Source organism: Petaurus breviceps, unplaced genomic scaffold, assembly GCF_028583685.1.
Source record: "Petaurus breviceps papuanus isolate PSGF00001 unplaced genomic scaffold, PetGlider_PUasm1.0 98, whole genome shotgun sequence".
Taxonomy (NCBI): Eukaryota; Metazoa; Chordata; class Mammalia; order Diprotodontia; family Petauridae; genus Petaurus; species Petaurus breviceps.
In genome coordinates, this window is record NW_027187460.1 from 24,695,859 (window position 1) to 24,718,240 (window position 22,382).

The following is a 22,382-nucleotide window of genomic DNA, read 5'->3' on the forward strand; positions in this document are numbered from 1 at the left end:
ATGCCAGGTCCTTGTAAACAACTGTGAGGTATCCATGCCAATTGCATCAGAGGTCACAGGGCTGTCATGAGGAGCAAATGAGGTAATGGAGGATGTGCTCTAATGAGAAGAATTCCAGGAGCCAAGGGACCAACTGCCCACATCCTGGCACGGCTCCATTTAACTGCAGGTCAGTAATTTCACCTGCAGGAGCCTTAGTTCCCATCATATTCACACACTGATTCAACATTCACTTAAGTAAATGTAAGGCATTTTGCTAGGTGCAGGGGCAAGATACAAAGATGAAGAAAAATCAGGTTCCTGCCCTCAATGAGTTTGCAATCTAGTAGGGGAGATAAGCCATGTACACACATAACCATAATACAAAAAATACTGTGGTACATATAGAAGGGGGATGCAAACAAGGCACAATAGCAAGTAAGAGTTCATAAGAAGAAGGATTTACTTAGATCACAGATTTCAAAGGCCTCCATAAGCTGGAAGAAACCCTCAGATATCCTTTTTTTTTCTTTTTGGAGGGCACTTGGGTAAAGTGACTTGCCCAAGGTCACACAGCTAGTTTTTGTAAAGTGTCTGAGGCCAAATTTGAACTCAGGTCCTTCTGACTCCAGGTCCGGTGCTCTATTCACTGCGCCACCAGCCGCCCCCTCTCCGATATCTTCTAATACAATTCCCTCATTTTATAGATGAGGGACCAGAGGTCCAGAAAAATCAAGTGCTGAGCCCAGCAAAAAGTGGGCACAGCTAAGATTCGAATCCAGCTCCTCTTACTAGAAATCAAAAGGTCTTTTGATTATATTATGCTTTCTGAAGAAATTAAGACAAGTCTTCCTGGGTAAATTAGCATTAAAATTTAGCTTTCAAAGAATATATGAAGAAGAAAAGACGTACACAATAGTTTGAACAAGTTACAGAGGTGGGAAAGTGTAGAAAATGTTTAAAGACAAGTAGCTCATTTTGGGTACAGAGTACATGATGGGCAAAAGTTAGAAATAAGCTTGAAAAATATGGACAGTGTAAAACCACAGAGGGCAATGAATGCTAGCCTAAGGAGTTCAGATTTCATTCCACTGACAATAGGTGCCATTGAAGGTTCTTGAGTAACAGGAGTGATTATGATCAAAGCTGTCAATTAAAGTGTTAAAAAACAAACAAACAGCCTCTTATTATGTGCCAACCATGTCTAAAACATTGTGCTAGGTGGCTGGAATACAAAATCAGAAACAAATGCACACATGCACACATAACTACATCTCTACCTCCAGACTGTTCTGATTCATCTGGTTTCTGATGTCATGTCTGCCTCATTCCATCAATAATTTTCACAAGTTTTTGCAGCAAGACTCCTGGCAAAAAGCCTTATAATCAATGCTTTATAATATCGTCAAGGAAAACAACTTTCAAAGACTTAAAAACTCTGATGAATGCAATGACCAATCACAACTTCTGGAGACTGATGCCTCCCACTTCTTAGTGAAGAGGTGATTATACAAGTGTAGATAGGCACATACATTTTTAATCAACCATTACAACATGAATTTCTTTTGTTCGAATATACTTTTTTTTTTAAAGCAATCGGGGTTAAGTAACTTGCTCAAGGTTACAAGGCCTGTTATTTTGTGTGGGTATTAAGTATCTGAGGCCAGAACCCATCCTAGGTCTCCCGACACTGGGGTCAGCGCTCTTACTCACTGCGCCACCTGGATGCCCCTCAAATACACTTTTGATATAGGAGAGGGTTTTTAAATAGGGTGGGGGGTAGAGGGGACTGGAGAGTTGAGGAGCATGAAAGGGGTAATAATAGAGCTGGAAAATAGCATCAATGTAACATTTTACAAACACACAAAGATGAAGAAGTCCTGAAGGGGGCACAGACAAAGGGCAAGGTTATGTTGGTGCTACCATGTTAAATTCAACATACATTTTTAGAAAACAAGTTGCATGTAACAGACTCGTAGTTTCAAATGCAACCTGCATTTTCTGCCCTTCGTACATGGAAATGTTTACAGTTGTTGATTTCCTAGTTCATAATCTTAAAAATAATAATTTTAAAGAAGCAGCACGCCATAAATTTTAATAGCCTACAGTGTTAAGCATTTTCCTTCCTGCCTTTTTAAGTGAAGGCAGCCTAAGAGAATTTAATACAACACAGCATCCATTGATGCGAAAAGTGATGGGAGAAGAAGAAGATTTCCTTATAAGTCTTTGGGAAGTTTTAACCATTCTCCAATTTCTAAACACAAACAACCACCTACCACTCACAGGGGTCTTTTTTCCATCCTTTGTTCCCTTTTTGGGAACTAATTCACCCAAGCAACAGAGAAGTCAAAAAATATGATCAAGGCTGGGGCCGGGAGCATGTAGATCCTCAAAAAAACTCTGCGATGGGTGGCTAGGTGGCACAGTGAATAGAACATCAGCCCTGGAGTCAGGAGGACCTGAGTTCAAATCCGACCTCAGACACTTAACACAAAAACTAGCCATATAACCCAGGGCAAGTCACTTAACCCCAATTGCCCTCCAAAAAAAAAAAAGGCAAAAAAAAAAGTAAAATTTACATCTAACAGTCTCAAAGAATTGCCTATAGATTGGCTAATGTGATTTAAAAAAAGGAAAATTACAAATGTTGGAGGGGATGTGGAAAAATTGTGAATCAGTCCAGAAGGGCTATAAAATTATGCATACCCTTTGACCCTACAATACCACTACTAGATCTATATCCCAAAGAGATCAAAGAAAAGGAAAAAGGACCTATTACTACAAAAATATTTATAGCAGCTCTTTTGATGGCAGTAAAAAATTGAAAATTAAGGAGATGTCCACCGACTAGAGAACAGCTTAACAAATTGTGGTATATGATTGTGACAGAATATTATTGTGCTGTAAAAACTGACGAGCAGAATGGTTTCAGAAAAACCCAGGAAGACATATATGAACTGAAGCAAAGTGAAGTTAACAGAACCAGGAGAACATTATATGTAATGTAACAGCAATATGATTTAGCTACACTAAACAATATAATTCAAGACAATTCCAAAAGACTCATGACAGAAAATGCCATCCACCTCCAGAGAGAGGACTGATAAACTGAGTGCAAATTGCAGCATATTTTTTACTTAAGCATATTTTTTTACTGTTTTTCTTGCTTTTATTTGCAACATGGCTAATGTGGAAATATGTTTTGTATTACTTCACATGTATAAGTGATATCAAATTGGAGGATGGAGTGAGAGAAATTGTAACTGAAATAAAAAAAAAATAAATGTTAAAAGACTCTAAATCCAGGTCTTTGTGATTCCACAGCTGATCTGATCTTTCTATTCACTGTGCTATGCTATCTCTTATAACCTTTCCTCAAAGAAAACAATTAAGACTTTTACAAATTTACACTATATAGATGCTAGTTCCCCTACATCCAGGCAAAAGGGAACAAGTTTTGGATTTTTTTTTTGCCTTTTGGAGGGCAATTGGGGTTAAATAACTTGCCCAAGGTTATACGGCTAGTGTTTTTGTGTGAGTGTTAAGTGTCTGAGGCCGGAACCAACTCAGGTCCTCCCAACTCTGGGGCTGGCGCTTTACTCACTGAGCCACCTAGCCACCCCCAAGTTTTGGATTATTAAAATGATAGAATCTGAGAACTATAAGAAGCCAATGCATGAAATCTTTTAAGGATATGCCCGTGTGGCCATTCAGGCACTATCTGACACCCCCAACACCAAAGGAGAACTTCCTACCTACAGCTCAATGCATTTAGGATATTTCTAATTGTCAGGAAATTTTTTTTTCCTCTTTATTAAACCAAAAATCTTATCTTCCTTTAACTTCTGCTTACTGATCCTAGTTCTCCTTTCTAGAACTATGTGGAACACATCTAATCCTTTTCTACACATAACAGTTTCGATATTTGAAGACCACAATCAAGTCAGAAAGTCATCTCTTATCCAAACAAAACATTCTCAGTAACTTTAACTGATCCTCACACAACAGCCATTCATGCCCCATCACCATGCTAACTATCTTCATCTCAATTCATTTCAGTTGACCAATGCCCCTCCTAAAAGGCAGGACTCAAATCTAACAGTACTCTAGATTACTCACCCAAAGTAGAATACATAATGCATACATATATACATGTATATATATGGGATATAAAGACACCCTCTTCCCCCCCCCTCAAAAAAGTTTACATTCTTGGGGGGCAGAGTCAAAATGGCAGAGTAGAAGCAGGACCTCCCAGCCACTCCGGCTTCCACCTTCCCCAATCCATGTAAAAAGGGGACTCTAAACAAACTTTAGAGTTGCAGAACCCACAAAATGACACAGAGAAGCTAACCTCCCGCTGAGGAGAGCCTGGCAGGCCGGCAGGAATAGGCTAGTGCAGCACTCTAGGAGCTGAGCCCAGACCAACTCCGAGGTTTTAGCCCCAATGAGGGCCTGACTGGCCAGAGGGACTCCAGATCAGCAGCACCTGTGGCCGTCTCCAGAATTTATAAATACATAGATGCGAAGGACAAAGTGAGAGGTCAGTGCAGTCTGGACTTTGGGACCCAGTAAGTGGGGGTACATGGCTTTTGACCCCGGGGAGAGAAGCCGCTGAGCCACCAGCACAGCCAGCCAGCGCCACGTGGCAGCGTCAGCTCCTGGCCTGCAGAGTGTAGGGGGACCAAGCACCAATCTGAGGGGTAATTGCTCTTGCTTTAACCTGCTTGGATCTGGATTGCAGTCTAGGGTAGAGGTCCTGAGGTGTGTCCAGCTTGCCAGAGCGTGTGGAGACCTTAGAGAGGGCACCCATCTAATACCTCCAGCAACTGAGAAAACCCCAGTGTTTGGGATGAAAGCTCCCCTGTCTGGTGGCAGAGTCCTACTGTGGCAAAAAGCCCAGGAGTCAAGTGACTGAGGGGCGACATGACCAGGCTAAGGAAACAAAGCAGACAGAAGATTCCAACATTAGATTCCTATTTTGGGGACAAAAAGGAGCAAAGCATGGAACAGGAGGAAGGCAGTGAAGTCAGGAACTCCTGCACCAAAAGCTTCAAAGGAAAATACCAGCTGGTTACAGGACATAGAGGACGTTAAGAAGCAGATAAGAGAAGTGGAGGAAAAATTGGGAAGAGAAATGAGAACAATGCAAGAAAATTATGAAATGAGAGTCAACAGCCTGACAGAGGAAAATACTACCTTAAAAAATTACTAACTCAAATGGCAAAAGAAGCTCAAAAAGGCAATGAGGAGAAGAATGCCTTAAAAAGCCAAATTTGCCAGATGGAAAAAGAATCTCAAAAGCTCAATGAGGAGAATCATTGCTTCAGAATTAGACTGGAGCAAATAGAATCTAATGACTTTATGAGAAATCAAGATGCTGTTAAACAGATCCAAACAAATGAAAGAGTAGAAGTCAATGTGAAATATCTCATGGGAAAAACCACTGACCTGGAAAATAGATCCAGGGGAGATAATTTAAAAATTACTGGACTACCTGAAAGCCATGATCAAAGTAAGAACCTAGAAATCATCCTCCAGGAAGTTCTTAAAGAAAACTGCCCTGATGTTTTAGAACCAGAGGGCAAAATAGAGGTTGAAAGAATCCACCTATCACCTCCTGAAAAAATTCCAAAAAGAAAACTCCTAGGAATATTATAGCCAGGTTCCAGAATTCCCAGAGTAAGGAGAGAATATTACAAGCAGCCAGGAAAAAACAATTTGAATATTGTGGAAACACAATCAGGATAACCCAGGATCTGGCAGCTTCTACACTGAGGGATCGAAGGGCTTGGAATATGATATTCCAGAGGTCAAAGGAGCTGGGATTAAAACCAAGAGTCACCTACCCAGCAAAACTGAGTATCATGTTTCAGGGGAAAATATGGTCATTCAGTGGAATAGAGGACTTTCAAGCTTTCTTGTTGAAAAAACCAGAGTTGAACAGAAAATCTGACATTCAGATACAAGAAGCAAGAGAAGCATGAGAAGGTAAACAGGGAAAAGAAATCATAAGGAACTTATGAAAGTTGAACTATTAACATTCCTACATGGAAAAACAATAATTGTAACTGATGAAACTTTTCTCAGTAGTTGAAGGGAATAGAAATATATATATATATGTCTATATATGAAGGTATATGGGCATATGAATACATATGTGAATGTGTATATACATGTTTACAGGTATACATAGATAGAGGGCACAGGACCAATTTAACAGGAAGGGATGATACTTAAAAGGTGAAATTAAGACGTGAGAGAGGAATATAATGAGAGGAGATGGGGAGAGACAGAATGGGGTAAACTATCTCATACAGAAGAGGCAAGGGAAAATGATTACAATGGAGGGGAAGAATAGGAAAGCAAAAGGGAATGAGTCAACCTTATTCCCATTGAATTTGGTTTGGGGAGGGAATGAAATACACACTAAATAGGGTATCTCACTCTACAGGAGAGTAGGGGGGAAGGGGATGAGAGGGAGGATAATGGAAGGGAGGGCAGGCTGGGGGGGGGAGGGAAGTTGGAAGCACCCACTTTTGAAAAGGGACGGGATGAAAGTAGAGACTAGAACAAGTGGGAGGTGGGATAGGAGTGAGGGAAATATAGTCAGTCTTTTACAATATATCTACTATGTTATTGTTTTGCATTAGCCACACATGTACATCCTATACTGAACTGCTTATCTTCCCAGTAAGGATGGGTGACAAGGGAGGAAGGGAATGAATTTGGAATTCAAAGTTTTAAAATCAAATATTCAAATATTTATACATATATACACACACACACTATTATTAATACTATTTTACATGTAATTAGGAAATAAGATATACAGGCACTGGTGCATAGAGATCCACTGGAAAAGTCGAAAGGGGTATGGTATGGGAGAAAATATGGGAGAGAGCAGATTGGAGGAGGGGATATCCTGTGGGACTGCTATTTTGGGGTGGTGGGTAGGGAGAAAACTCAAAATCTGGTGGAAATGAATGATGTAAATCACAAGTTAATAAAGCATTTGAAAAATTAAGAAGTTTACATTCTTTTTTTGAGGGGTGGGGGGCAGCCTGCAGGGCGAGACATTTACATGGAGTAAGAAAACACAACTACTTATTATTCATTTTTCATTCCGATTTGATTCAAAGCTAGTCATCTCCCTTTTGAACTTATTTCTATTAACATACTACAAGATTACTAACTTATTAATCTTATTAAAAGTTGTTTATTAACTTTCATGGTTCCCATATCCTATTCATTCACTCTGCAATCCACAAAGCTTCCCCATGTCCTTTGCACAAAAAACTCCATCTACATCTCCTCCATCCTGTAATTATTCAGCTGATTTTTCTGAATGTATGTGCAAGAATTAATATTTATTCTGTAGTAATTATGGAACCTTCAAATTCCTAATTCAAGAACAGCAGATAATATCCCTACATTTCATATTTTTAATCTACCCCATCTTTTCCAGTCTTCAAATGTTAAGGTTTCCTCTATATAATCCTTTACTTCCAAAGAAGCTTTGTCTCTATTAAGTGGTTAGTAACTGGAAAAAACCTGTAATAGGTTTCCTCTGCCTTTTGGGTTATTCCTTGTATTTAACTATTGCTACTGTTTTCTGGCAGAAAAAGCAGTATCAATAGAACTTTGACTCCTAGAAATAATTAATAAAACCACAGATCCTTGAAACTGGTAGACTCTCAGGATGCCCAAGTTTCTCTTTCAAAATTGGTGATGACTTGAACCATCTGTGCCTCCCTACTCAGTCCCCACATACCCTGGGACCAACAGCACACATCTGTTAAGTTATCTAGCTCAAGCTCAATTCATGGCACTGGAACAGAGGACGGGTAACAAGGGTAGAAACTGTGAATTTGGTCATGGACCACAGGCAATGAAATTACCTAACACAAGATAAATCACAGTGCATGCTAAACACTAAGCCCATTGAGATGCGAAAACCTCAGTCAGACCTTCCCACAGTCCTTTTTCTTTTTTTTTAAATTAAAGAGAAAAAAAGCTAATCCTGAGGCTTTTGACCAAGAGATTCATGGAACAAAGGTATCTGACCTTTAGCAAGTCACTTAACCTTTCTAAACTTCAGTTTCCTCATCTATAAAATAGGGATAGTATATCACAGGACTGTAATGAAGAGACAATCAGTACAGGAATTCTAACTATTAACCATATATATATATATTTTTTAATTTAATTTAAAAAAAATAAGATTAAGTTTTAACTTAAATTAACAAACATTTATTGCAGCAGAGTGGTAAACTGGAAAGAGAAGACCTACCTCTGAAACTGCCTGTGTGACCTTGGCTAAGTCCCTTAACCTTCATGAAACTCAATTTTTTCACTTGTAAGGGAGTTGAATTCCAGCCCCCTCACTGAACAGATGAAGAACTGAGGTAAGTAACTTGTTTGGGGTCACACAGCTAGTAAGCACTTCAAGTGACATTTGTCTTTTTGATTTCAAGTCCAAAACTAAATGTCTCTGCTTGTTTTCCTGGTGTCCTTTCAAAATCCTACCTTGTGCAGGAGGCCTTTCCCAATCTCTCTTAATGATAATGTCTTTCTCTGTGGCTTCTTTTCAGCGTGTCCTACATAAATCTTGCTAGCTGGCCAATGTTACTTGTCTTTTGTCTCCTTTCTTAAGACCGGGAGTTTCCTAAGAGTCAGAACTGTCTTTTGCTCTTCTCTGTAACCCCAGAGCATAGGGCCTGACACATAGTAGGTATTTAATAAGTACTAGTTGGCTGACTATTGTGAAAGGCTCAGTTGCCAGGATTTAGGGATAGAAAGAACAATAAAAAGTCCCAGTTCTCAAAGAGCTTACATTCTATTCGGGGATGTGGGGCAGGGGATCCAACATGTACGTGGGATAAGAAAATACAATTTCTTATTAATGTCATTCACATTCTCATCCTGATTTGATTCAATGTTTCAAGAACCCAACTTACTTTTCCCACCAGGAAATCTTTCATTCTGTACGAATGCCGTGAGCCTTCTCAGAACACTGGGATGAGCTGATGACAACTGGAGTTGTCCATTCACTCACTCAATCACCTACCTAACTAGAAATTTTTTTTTGTTTTATTTTTTAAATTTATTCCTCTATTTATTTATTTATTTGATTTTTTTTTTCTTTTTCTATTACTCATTCATTCATATATGTATGTAACCTCCTCCTGCTCAGTCCAATTCCAAGCTTAGGCAGGCGTGACTCAGAGACCACAGCAGCTGTTCTTGGGTCTGCAAGAGATAAGCCTGCAGGGGGGGTCAGTTCAGTTCCTAGTAATCAGGTCAGGCTGACCCTCTCCCACTTGCCAGGGAGCCTCTCAAGGGTGGGGCACCACTGCCTGTTGGTGGTCAGGGGGAGGGGAACTGGGTCTAACAACCACACATCCAACCCCAGGATAATTGGCTTAGGGAAAGAGCTATGGGTCTGGGCTGGCCCAACACCTTTAATGTGGCTAAAATTAAAAAAAGAGGGAAAACTTGCTGAAGAAACAATTCGATTCAGAAGATTCCCACCATGGCAAATTGGAAACAGTGGCTCACAGACGGTCCCCACAGAGCACTATGGGACTTGTTTCAACTTCAACAAAGTAACACCAAGTCCTAGAGGGAAGAACCAGGGGAGTTCTCCTCCACATCTGGCCCTTAGAAGCCCCATCCCGGTTCCAGACATAAATCACAGTGGAGTGGGGCCTTTGTCTGCCTCTTGCTAGCATCGGGCTCCCACATCCCAACATTTGACGCACAATTTATAGAAGCTGTGGAAGCATTGAAGGCTCTGGGGACAGTGTCAGTGAATGAAACCCTTTTCTCTTGATTGTTTCACTCGATTTAACGACTCATTAAAGTGCTAAAAATGACTAGTTTTCTCTTCCTACATTAAAAAAATTGAAGAAAGCAACAAGATATTGGAAATTGCTCAACTCCATCCCTACCCCACCCCCAACCCTGGCAGTTCAACTGGACAGTTATTAAATGTGCCCCGTACAAAGCACTGAGATGACCTGGGGATACAAAACTACAAACTATCCTTGCCTTCATAGAGCTTTTGGATAGGGTAAGGCAGCAAGCAGAAACTACACTGAGCTAGGATTCTAGAAGTCAGCACTCAACTACCAACTTTGCCACAACAAGCTATAGAAATGAGAGAAGAATAACTTAATCTCTCTGAACCTCAGTTTCCCTAGATGTAAAATGAGGGGGATGGTCTAGATAAGGGGTTCTAAACCTATTTTGTGCCCCCTTTGGCAGTCTGGTGAAACCTAAAGACCCCTTTTCAGAACGTTTTTTAAAAAACACTTAAGACAAAATGCATAGGATTGTCAAAGAAACCAATGGTTAGTGAAAATAAAGATGTAATTTTCTTTCCCATCTAAATTCAGAGACCCCCTGACATCTCTCCACAAACCCCAAGTTAAGAACCCCTGCCCTATATGGTATCTAGGGTTCCTCTCAACTCTTAAAACAGTCTACAAAGTTCTCCAAAGATGGTGGCTTCTCCACCCATCCCCCACATCCCAAGACTGCTTGGGGAGAGTACAAATGGATTATCTCTAATGCAAATTATGCACCAATGGAATGTTTTTGAAAACTCACCCAGACTGGATTTTATTTTCTCCTGGCCAATTGTATGTTAGTGGACCTGAGTTTAATACTGCCTTCAAACTTCAATGACTTCAGACTTATTCAAGGATAAAAACAGGGTGAGAAGGGATGGGGAGGGCAAACACAGGAGCCTCCAGGAATCTTTTCCCTTCATTAACTTAAGCATTCCAGGGGCCAAGATTCTCTCAAGCCTTCTTCCTTCCACATCTTGTTTAAGGTCGACAAAAGGCCACCACACCTACCCAAATATTCCAGGAGTCTATACTGGAAGGACCCTGCAGAAGGCTCCTTCACAGCAGGTCAGGGGTAGGGGAAGGGGGGAATTCACACTAAACCTTGGCCCCCAAAGCAGAGAATCACCACCAGGAGAGGGAAAACTATGCTGACAGTTGTTTTACATATCTCAGATTTCCTGGGGCAGTAATTTCCAAAAGGATAAATATAGACATTTTTAATGGAGGCTTTTAGAAAGGAATAGATTCTGACAGTTCATGTATTTAAAGTTGGGGTTCAGAAAAATATTAGTAACAACATTTATTTGTCTCTACAGTGAGTCAGTCTTCCTCTCTTTCGTTAGTCTAAAATTTTTCCACAATAAATCAATGGAATCGTAGAACCCTAAATAACTGGGATGGGGCCCTTGGTTGGAGGGGAGCATAGTTGACTAGACCAAAGACTTCGACACACTAGGAAACTGATACCTAGGGCGGTCAAAAGACCTGCCCATAGACAGGAAGGTAATGCGCATTTGAAGCAGGATTTGAACACAGAACCAGTTTTCTTTTCCAATTCCATTATATTTTGTAGATGAAGAAACTGAAGTCCAGAGAACAAAAATAATCTGTCCATGCCAAATCCGGGGCTCTATTGATCTATCCACCTATTCACATATACACACACACATTATTACTTTTTCAGCAGCCTTTTACATTCTGTGATAATTTTGGATTACTAAAGGGTTATAATCTTTAGTTTCAATTGATGTCATAAAGGTTTTGCAGCAACCTCACCTGTACTAGTTCGTGTACTTAGTTACTTTATTTGGGGAACGCAGAATAAAACAGTCTATAGTGTCTGTCTCAGAGGTGAGACCTGGGTTCATGTCCTATCTTTGACACCAAATTGTCTGTGTGACTCTGGGTAAATCATTGAACCCCCTAAGACCTAAATACAGAAAAGTAGCCCCTTCCACCCACAAAATAAAAAGTCAGGCTCCTTTCCATTTCATAGTTAATTCACAATTCACCAACTATATATAGTTAATGCAATTCCACCTTTCTAGTAAAAGGGTGGAATCCAAGGCTTTATTTACCATTTGCTTTGCTACAGTTCCCTAAGGCCCACCAGATTTTGGGAAAAATGAAAGGGTATAAGCGCCTACTATGTACCAGGCACTGGGCTAAGCACTTTTATAATTATTATCTCATTTGATCCTCACAATAACCCTGAGAGGCAGGTGCTATTATTATCCTCACCATCCTCACTTTACACATGAGGAAACTGAGGAAGACAGAGATTAAGTGACTTGCCCCGGGTCACACTGCTAATACATGTCTGAGGTTGTATTTGAACTCACATCTTTCTGACTCCAGGTCCAGCGCTCTATCCACTGCTCCATTTAAATGGCCAACTAACTGTTCTGCCACACTGCTTGCTGGACATTGTCATCTGACCTGCTGATGTACACTGGATACTCCTGGGGCTTACCAATCATCCTTCTGGTGTGCCCTTTCTATATGTCTTGACAGTCTATGCCCTCAGCCGCCCCCTAATTAGAATGTGAGCTCCTTCTGAGCTGAGACTACCTCAGCTTTGTGTGTGTATGTGTGTGTGTGTGCTCACTGTTTAGCACAATAAGAACTTAACAAATGCTCATTCACTCATTCATTCCATTTGTTTGGAAAAAAACAAACCATCCTCTGCTCTAGAAAGAAGGACTTGAGAGGTAAAGAAACTCAACAGAATCTGGAATGATATTAGCAAGAGCTTACCTGTACAAAGTATGTTATGGTTATAAAGAACTTTCAATTTCCTACATTATGATACTCAGAATAACCCAGTGTAAGTGATTTGGCCAAAGTCATACTGAAAATATCCAATAAAACCAGGGCTCCAATCTCAGTCATCAGAACCAATGCAGAAGTCACCCTACTCTAAGGAGATCTCCCTAACAGGCTTGCAGAGGGAGTACTGTGTCTTGTCCAAGTATCATTTCATGCTCTACCCCGACCTCATGCATGAGTTCTTTAGTCTGAGAAGTAGCAAAGTATAATGTACCCGCCTCACTTAGCTCAGTGCCTGGAACTTAGTAGGGACTTAATAAATGTTAACTGACTGACTTTTTAAAAAGCAATGTCTTTGGAGTCAGAGGACCTGGGTTCAAATCCCCCAGCTCTATTACTTACTAACTTGGGTGGTACTGACTAAGTCCCTTTCCCTCTATGGGTCCCAATTTTCACTTCCCATAGATGAGAAGGTTGGAATGACAAAAGACAGAAAGTCTAAAGTTGGAGGGGATACAGAAAGAATGATGATCTGAATACATTATTAGTGGGACTGTGAACAGACTCGACCATTCTAGAAAACAATTTTTTACTAAAGGGGCTGAAATGTCCACATCCTGAGGTAACAGTACTCAACATATGCCCCAAGGAGATTTAAGGCTGTAAAAAAAAGTCCTATATATACTAAACTATTCCCTGAAGCATGTTTTACGATAGCAAAAACCAAAGTAAATAGGTACCCATCAACTGCAGAATGGCTAAGCAAACCGTGGTGCATGAATGCAATGGATATGATTGTGTTGTGAGAAACAAAGAAAATGAAGAATCCAGAGAAAAATGGGAAGATGGAGATGAACTTATGGTAGAGTGAAATAAACAGACCTCAGGCAGAGTAAAATAAACAAGGAACACAAAAACCCAAAAACCAAAGAGAAACTGAGTCCTGCGTAATTCTAACTACCAACCTTGGTCCTAGAGAAGAGATGGGAAAACAAGCCAGCAGAGATGTGGCACTGTGGGTTTGAGACATTGCACATATCATCAGACAAAAGCAATGTGTTGGTTGGTTGGTTTTGCTAAGCCAACATCTTTTCCCCCATTTTCTTCTGAAGTCTTTCTTACAAGGGGGAAGGCTTGCTGGGTAAGGGACAACACATTTAGAAATAGGATGTAAAAATCAAGAGGTGCCAATTTGTGGTGGTGGTTGTTTTTTAAGAGGGTCTGACTACATGATCTCCAAGTGCCCTTCCAACACAAATTCTATGACCTACCCCAGGGCTGTCTGAGCCAAGTATTAAGTGGCCTTAGGTGAACTGTGCCATGATGAAGGGAACATTTTGGCAGCCACTCTCCTGCTCAGTGGTAGGCAAATGATGGACATGCATCCCCTGAGGTCAGTTTCAATACTAAGGCAAATTTTCTCTAGTAGTATCCAATCTTCCAATTTCTGCCAAGAAATACAACTGGCCCTACCAGTCTTGGTGGTTATCTCCTCCAGGGATCTCAATAGGTCTTTATTGTGAAATTTCTCTGGATCCTGGTACCCACAGACATAAAGTTCTTCTCTCCTGACTCTGATCAATCAGGCTTTGGCCTGACAACTCAACTCAACACAGTTCTGAGAACTGTGGCCTTCAGGAAGTCTCTGATGACAACCAAGAGTCTCTGACAGAAAAAAAAAAAAGCCTCTCATGTCCCATCTGGCTTTTTTCTCCCCTCACCATGCTGATTTTTCAAGGCCAAACTCCATTCCCATGGTCTTCATGAAGCTTCCTCTGATCACTACAACTTTTGTTGGTTTCTTTCACTTTTCAAAATGAACTGGGATCAGTGCCACACAAAATAGCTTTTGATGGTATTCTTTCTTCCATGATTCATGAGATATTTTTCCCTCCTCGTGTTAGCTCTGTCTCTTCCACTGGGAAGCAAGTCCCTTGAAGGAAGGAATATATAATATGGCCTCCTGATAAAATAATAAATGTGAAACTATCCCATGAATTCTGACCATGCCCAATTTTCTCCTCTTTAGCATCCTATGTTCTGAGGGATGAATTGGTTATTTTGTTTGTGTTTGTTTTTTTTGCTTTTTGGAGGGGGGAAGACAGAGCAATTGGGGTTAAGTGACTTGCCCAAGGTCACATGGCTAGTAAGTATTGAGTGTCTGAAGTCACATTTGAACTCAGATCCTCCTGAGTGTAGGGCCAGTGCTCTATTCACTGAGCCACCTAGCCACCCCTGAATTGGTTATTTTGTGATAATCCTCACTACTAAGTTAACAAAGGTTGATTGGTCAATAAACATATATTGGGTGTCTACAGCATGTGAGGCACTGACATAAGCAATGACACAAAGAAGAAAAAACAGTATATTCCTGCCCTCAAAGATGTATATTCAACGGGAGGAGACACCATGCAAACAAATTTGCATATATATGATGTATATATGTGCAAAAAGGAGGTAATCACAGAAACAAGGGGTAGGGGACAGGGACATTAGTATTTATAAAACAAACCCTTTGACCCAGCAATACCACTACTAGGTCTGTATCCCAAAGAGATCAGAGAGAAGGGAAAAGGACCTATTTGCACACACAAAAAAAGCAGCTCTTTTTGTGATGACAAAGAACTGAAAATTATGGGGATGCCCATCAATTGGAGAATGGCTAAACAAACTGTGGTATATAATTATGACAGAATTTCACTGTACTATAATAAATGACCAAGGGGACAGGTACAGGAAGAGTTATATGAGCTAAAGAAAAGTGAACAGAACTAGGACAACCATTGTACACATAAAAGCAGCATTATAATGATCAACTGTGGGAGCTTTAGCTACTCAGATAAATACAATCACCTACAATAATTCCAAAGGACTCATGATAAAAATCATATCCGCCTCCAAAGAGACAATTGATGAATTCTGAACGTAGACTGAAGTCTACTTTTTTTTTATTGTATTTTCCCTCCCCATAACATGGATGTTGTAGAAATATGTTTTATATGACTTTAATATGTATGATGTACCAAATTTCTTGCCTTCTCAATAGGTGGGAAAGGAATGGAAGGAGGGAGAGAATTTGGAACTGAAAAAAATTGTTAAAATATTAACAAAAAAAAACTTTAAATGCAAATATACTTTTAATATCTTTTGTCTTAATATGTTATATCACCCAGATTTCCCTTTCAATTCCTCTCTTCTCCCAGAGGGCCATTCCTCCTAATAAAGATTTTCTCAAAACAGAAAATGTTTTTAAACAAAATGGATACATTGCAAAAAAAAAAAAAATCTTGATGTGCAATGTTCCACTCCCATGGGCCTATTAATGGAGCAGGACGAGGTATCTGAAGAAGGTAAATTCTAAAGGGGTAGCAGAGTCTTCTCTATCTCAAGACCTTAGCAATTTTTAAAAACTGAATTAGCTCTCTTTAAGGAACAGCAGGGCTAATTCAGTTTTTAAAAAGAGAAGATCAAGACCGCTTATTTAATTGGTATACTGGTACCCCCTTTTCCCCTTCAATGAAGGGTATTCCAAAACCTCCATTTCATGAGGGGACTCAACACAGGTGTCTCTTCATTCTCACCAGGCTGCACTACCTCATTTTTCTGACATCTCACTACCTTCCTCTTCCCCACTCCAGCCTTCCCCCACTTTTAAGCTTTTTTTTTTTTCCTGTTGTCCTGTCCCATTAGACTGTAAGCTGCTGGAGGGCAAGGACTGTATTTTTTCTTACTGTACAGTGCCTGGCACACCATAGGTACCAAGAAATGGTTATTGACTATTACTGACCATTTACTTGGGGAACTGATTTGTTATTTATTTTCTTTAGTTTAAATCCTTGAAACGAAATGCTATGATGTCTTTGCTACACTACTAGATCATTGGCATTAAATTTTTCTGCAATCTGACCCCAAACAACCTTTCAACTTTATCTATTATAAAGGAACTCCCTACTCCAGTCATACTGGCCTCATCACACTACTCTTAATCAGGCTTACTGATTCCTATCTATACATATTTTCTTCACTAGGAAGAACATGGTCCCTGCCTCCAAATCCTACACATTCTTCCTCAATGAAGGCCTCTCAACCCACTCTAGCCTTCTTTGGAACCCATAACATTATTAATCTGGTGATATCTCCTAGATTAGAAGATCCTTAACTTTTCAATGTATTTATTCCTTATCTGCTCAACTAGACTGAGTTCATCAAGGACAAGGACTTTCTCATACCTCTCTGTCCATCAGTCTTCCTATAAGACTCTAGCAATAGGAAGAAGTAGAAAGAGGGGTGTTGGGAGGTTCAAATAAGATAGTATATGTAAAGTTCTTTGCAAACCTTAATGTCAATCACACATACACACATGCACACACATTGTATTATGGTTATTATTATTATTTAATTTTATATTTGATCACTAGGTCCCACCAAAGAGTCAGCAGATATCAAATGATTAATCTGAAATAATCTAGTGTCTTAACACTAGTGTCTTAACCAGGAGAAATTATCCCAAGTCCTCAAGCATCTCAAAAACTTTCTGGTTTTAAACCAGAATTTTTTTCTCCTTCTAAAGAAGAAAGAAAATTTTTTTTCTAAAAATAATTTGCAATTATTTTCTTGCTGAAGTTTAAGCTTATTTTGCTATTTGAAGACCTGACCCATGCATATGCAATTTTCAATATGGCAATTTCTGGCTCTAGTCAGAAGTGGCCTTTAGGGAGGCCCTCCCCTACTGATAAACAATGATCCCAACCTAAAATACCTGGATATATCAGCATGAACTAGGAGAGTAGGAGCTTACTTACCTTTTTAAAAACCAATATTGTTTAAAAAGAAAGGGATGCAGTAATCCCTTCCTTCCATGGAAAAATCCCTCCTCTTCTCAACTTTCAAAAGAATCCAACAAGATCTTCCACAAGAAACTCAATATGGGTTCTTCACCTACCCAACTCTAGAAAAAACCAATGCAAATTATAGCAAGGCATTCCTGAGGATTCCTTCATCAGCATTCCCCCAGGCATCTCAGTATGTCGGTAAATCCACAGGTCTTGGAAATCCTTGAACCGTAGTTCCATAAAACAGACAAAGGAAACTGTCAGGGGGATCATTTTTTATTTTTCTTCTAGTTGAAAGATCAGGAACAAAACCTTGAGGAGAGAAGTAAAGATTTTTGTCACACTCACTAATATCAAGAAGGAAGCAATAATTCTTCTTTCCCAAACTATACTGAGCCTTAAACTCTGACATTCTACATTCTTCAACACGTCAAGAAAGAAATTTCTGTAAAAATAACCCTGTGTTAAACACTTGCATCTTTATTAGTATGGGCAGTGATGTGAGAGAAAAAAGGACTGGATTTGTCATCAGAAGACCTGGCGTTTGAATGCCAGTCCTAAACAGTCCCCGCACATGCTCTCAGCCAACCAGTGCTGGACTCAATGATCCTGGTTTCTCACCTATAATATGAATGAGTTTGACAAGGTGACCTCCAAGGTTCCTTCCAACTTTAAATTCTATGCTACACACATACAGGGATATGGTACTAGAAATAATAATGAAATACTATCTTATAATTGTAATAACTGACTTTTTAAAATCTCCACAGCCACCTTTTAAGGTAAAGGAGGCAGCAAACATTTAAGTAGTTCAGTGAACTGTCCATGATCACATAGCTAGTTAAGTGAAAGAGTCTGAATTTGGCTTCTAACTCTAAGACCTATTGAATAGAGCTTACTTTGTTTTTCCTTTACATTCTCTCTCTCCCTCTCTCTCTCTCTCTCTCTCTCTCTCTCTCACACACACACACACACACACACACACACACACACACACACACACACCCTTTTTTCAGAGCCAAACTGCTGGGCATGCCCTTTGCCCTGGGGCCTGTGGCTCCCTAGAGATAGCCTAATGATTCCCATTGCAAAGAATCATTCTGTATAACAAAGTTAAATCCATTTCCTTGTCAATGGCCCTCAGAAAGATGATTCAGGCAAGGCTCCAGTACTTCCTCTGGTCCCAGCCCAGGGAACTGTCAGCACCACTCACTGCAAAGTCAGATAATGGCATACTTGAAGGAGGCAATGGCAGAGAAGGTGGTATCAGGAATGCAGCTGCTTCTGACCCTGTAACAGAGGCATTGGCCCCTGACCCTTCAGTGTTCTCTGAGCCCAAGACCTCTCAGGTAGGTAGGTCTAAGCACAAGCAAGCACACAAGACTTCCCCAAGGACACAAGCCCGTCAACTAGAATTTATTAAATGCCTAGTCTAGCCCTTTTTCATCAAAGCAGCACCCTTTTCATTGTACTGTGCTAGTTCACAGAGACCCTTATGGCTCTGGGGGCACTGCTCTGCCAGGAAGTGACAGGCAACGGAGTGTAATGGGAAAAGATGTGGAGTTATGGTTAGGTGACTAGAGTCTGAGCCCCTGGTTCTTTTAACTTACCAGATGTATGATAAGGTATTCCAACTATCTAGCCCTCAGTTTCTTCATATGCAAAAAGACAGTGCTGGACTCAAGGATCCTTACACTCTCTTCTAGCTCTAAAATTCCAGATCTATGAGCTCACTTATTATTCCTTTCTTTTAAGACAAATGAGCCACAAGGTTCAATGTGGGAAAGACTAGTGCCTTCACCAAGTCTACTGGCAGCCACTACAGCTTCCCCAATACAACACAGCAAGCTCAACCACCCCCAGCTCTCTTACAATTGTGACAATAAATTAATCTCATGAGTGACAGATACCACACTGTATATAACAAATGTACTTCTGAAAAGTCTTACTAATCCTTCAATATATAAAGCATCTATCGATTTCAGAAATATGAATAACCTGTACAACAACAGCAAATGCAACAAGTCTCAGTTGCCTTTTCTGTAAGAGAAGAGGGTTACACTAGAGGGAAGGAGGAAGGATTTGTTACATGCCTAAGTACGGGTGAGACACTACTAAGCATTTTACAAATATTGTTTGATCCTAACAACCACCCTTGGAAGTAGGTACCGTTATTAACCTCATTCTACAATTAAGGAAACTGAGTCAGACAGAGGACAAGTGACTTACATGTCAGGGACAGAGCAGCTAGGTTAGTATCAAAGGTGGAATATGAACACAGATCTTCCTGACTTCAGGCCTGGTACCACCAGCTACCTTACATGACACCTAGGGTCTATGAAATTCTGTGCTTATATCTATGTGTAAAGAGAGAAGAGGGGGCTAAAGGAATGGTTATAATGGAAAGAGACCTTGGAGTCAGAAGACACCAGTTCACCTCAGAGTTCTTAAATCTGCTTGTGTGACTATTAAGATCCCCCTGCAACTCAGTTTTCAAAAGTTTTTGTGACAAAACACTGCCATCATTCACTGACTCAACAAGCAATTATTAAGCACTTATAAAATAATAAAAATAAAACTGTCCTTTCCTATATTCTACTAGGGAAAACAATACATATAAGGAAAAAAATACAAAACACCTTAAGAGGAGAGAGGTTAGCCACAAGCCTACCCTTTTACCAAATTGATCTAGTGTGGCAGCTACATTTGACAGGCATATTGGACCCCACACCTGAAGCCTTTCCAATTTCATGGGATGGGCCACAATGTGCACTCCATTAGCACAGATTTTGCTTTGAGAACTCCCATAGCTGGGCAAGAAATCAGAGCAGAACTTTTAAGGAGGCTTTGTTAATTGAGTCATTTTGAATGCACACACTAGGAAATTTGCTATTTAAAGGACTCCCTATGACAAATCTTTCTGTAATGTGAATAACCACATCCTAATTTATCTTTTGAATAAATCCAGACTTTTGTATATTGAGCTGGCTTCAAGTTTTCATTGCACAGTTGTTGTTTTTTTTCTGTTGTCACTGTATAGTGAAAGAACCTGATTGAGCACTTTTTGCATTCTAGGCAGGGAAAGAATAGCAGAGTGTGAATTGAAATTTTTCCTGAAATTCCCTCAATTCCCTTATGCCTCACAAAACCTACCCAAACATCCACCCATGAAAATAAAACAACTCATAATAAGTACAGTCTCTTTCATATGAAAGGCACTTAATAAATATTTCCTGAATTGAATTGTAGGGAATAACAATTTGTACCCACATTTGTATAGTGCCTTAAATTTTATAAAGCTCTTCTCTACTAAAAAAACAAAAAACAAACAAACCCTGTGTGTTGAATGATACCAAGTTTTTTGTTATACTCATTTAACAGACTGGGAAACTGAGATCAAAAGAGTCTGAAAGAGATCTGGCCCAAGGTCAGAGAGCCAGCTTTTCTCAAGGCCAGGATTCCATCCCATGTCTCCTAATTACCACACTGCCACTCTATTTCATCAGCCTGCCACTAAAAAAAATCCAGGGTCAAAAGAGCAAAAAATTAAGGGAGCCATGTATCCACACCTCTCTCCTCTACGTTCAGAACATACTTCCTCTTATTTGGACAGTAACTGTGGAGAGAGCTTGCAAAGAAGAAATGAGTTATCAGAATATGTCCATTTGAATAAAATTCTATTCAATCGAAAATGGTTGATGTGTGGTCTCCCTCTCCACCCATGTCATTCCACTTCACCCCATCCTGAGAAGTTCACATTGGTGTGATTTATGCTTTACTACGTTAAGACAGCAGGGCACTCTATCCCAATGGACAGACCACCGGGCATGGAATCAGGAAGACCTGGGCTCAAATCCGGCCTCAGTCACTTACTAGCAGAGTGACCCTGGGCAAGTCACTTAACCCTGTTTGCCTCAGTTCCTCATCTGCAAAATGAGCAGGAGAAGGAATTGGCAAACAACTCCAGTCTTTAGCAAAAAACAAAAACAAAATGGGGGTTTCAGACAAGACTAAAAACAACTAAACAACAGCAAGTGTAAAGGCAGAAAGGATTTTTTTGTTTTGTTTGGAATGGGATTACTGTAATTATGACCCCTGTTCCAAACCCCAGGACAAAAAGTTCTTTTTTTTTTTTTTTAAGACAGGACATTTTATTTCTTCTATGCCATAAAAATGGTTTCTCTTTTCTCTGTAATAAAGATACCACTCTATAGAATCCTCTAAAATAATAAGGCTTTGCTTTTTCCCTCTTCTCCCCCAACCCCACCAGGGCTGTGCACACAGGTACAGAAGAGCAGCCCAGGCTGCCTTCCAGGGCCCCCACTTTGCTATTTGTGTCTTGCCCAGGTCCAGATCTGCCAGTTCTCTTCAGTCAGGAAGCAGACAGCCAGTGCTCCCTACTGACAATGCTGTAGAGTCTATCAAGCTACCACACGTGAACACACACCCAACCATCCAACTGAGGGGGTGGGGGGTAGTGGTGCACACACGTGGCTTTGTTTTTGTGTCCCTTGAATTGTAGGGGAAATTCAAAAATAGCTTTTAGTTGTTTCTCTTTAGTACTTCCGAGACAGGCAGCATACTATCAAATGGTAGAAACACCTGGTATAGTATCAAAAAGGAAATGCCTAATTTGGGCCTAAAGACCATTCTGAATAGGAAATGGAGAAGGCCTAGCTGTGCTCCTCACCTCTGTCACTGCTGACTCAGTCTGCCCAAAAGGCTTTAAAAAAAAAAATCCTCCTAAGCCACGGGCAGCTGTTTTTAATTAAACTCTTTCACTCAACACCCTCCAGAGGTGGGTGGCATAGTAAATAAAGTCAGTAGGACCTCAGGATAACCCAGATAGGTGAAATCCAAGGGCCAGGGCTTCCTCATGACATCACAGGAAAGCTTCCTTTATGGGGAGAAGGGAAGAGGAAGGGAAAACAGTGAGAGATGACCC

The 22,382-nt window shown here is 40.2% G+C and overlaps 1 long non-coding RNA gene across 25 annotated transcripts in view; it reads right to left on the reverse strand.

Moving 5' to 3' along the window:
- The window catches only part of LOC138155735 (uncharacterized), a 175,220-nt gene that overhangs the window by 62,100 nt on the left and 90,738 nt on the right, over positions 1 to 22,382 (reverse strand). For 23 of the 25 annotated variants that reach the window (XR_011166958.1, XR_011166953.1, XR_011166952.1 and 20 more), the window contains one exon: positions 17,408 to 17,749. The exons of the other annotated variants lie outside the window; for them this stretch is intronic. This is a non-coding gene — a long non-coding RNA (uncharacterized lncRNA). The remainder of the gene's footprint in view (positions 1 to 17,407; positions 17,750 to 22,382) is intronic. 25 annotated transcript variants of the gene reach the window in all.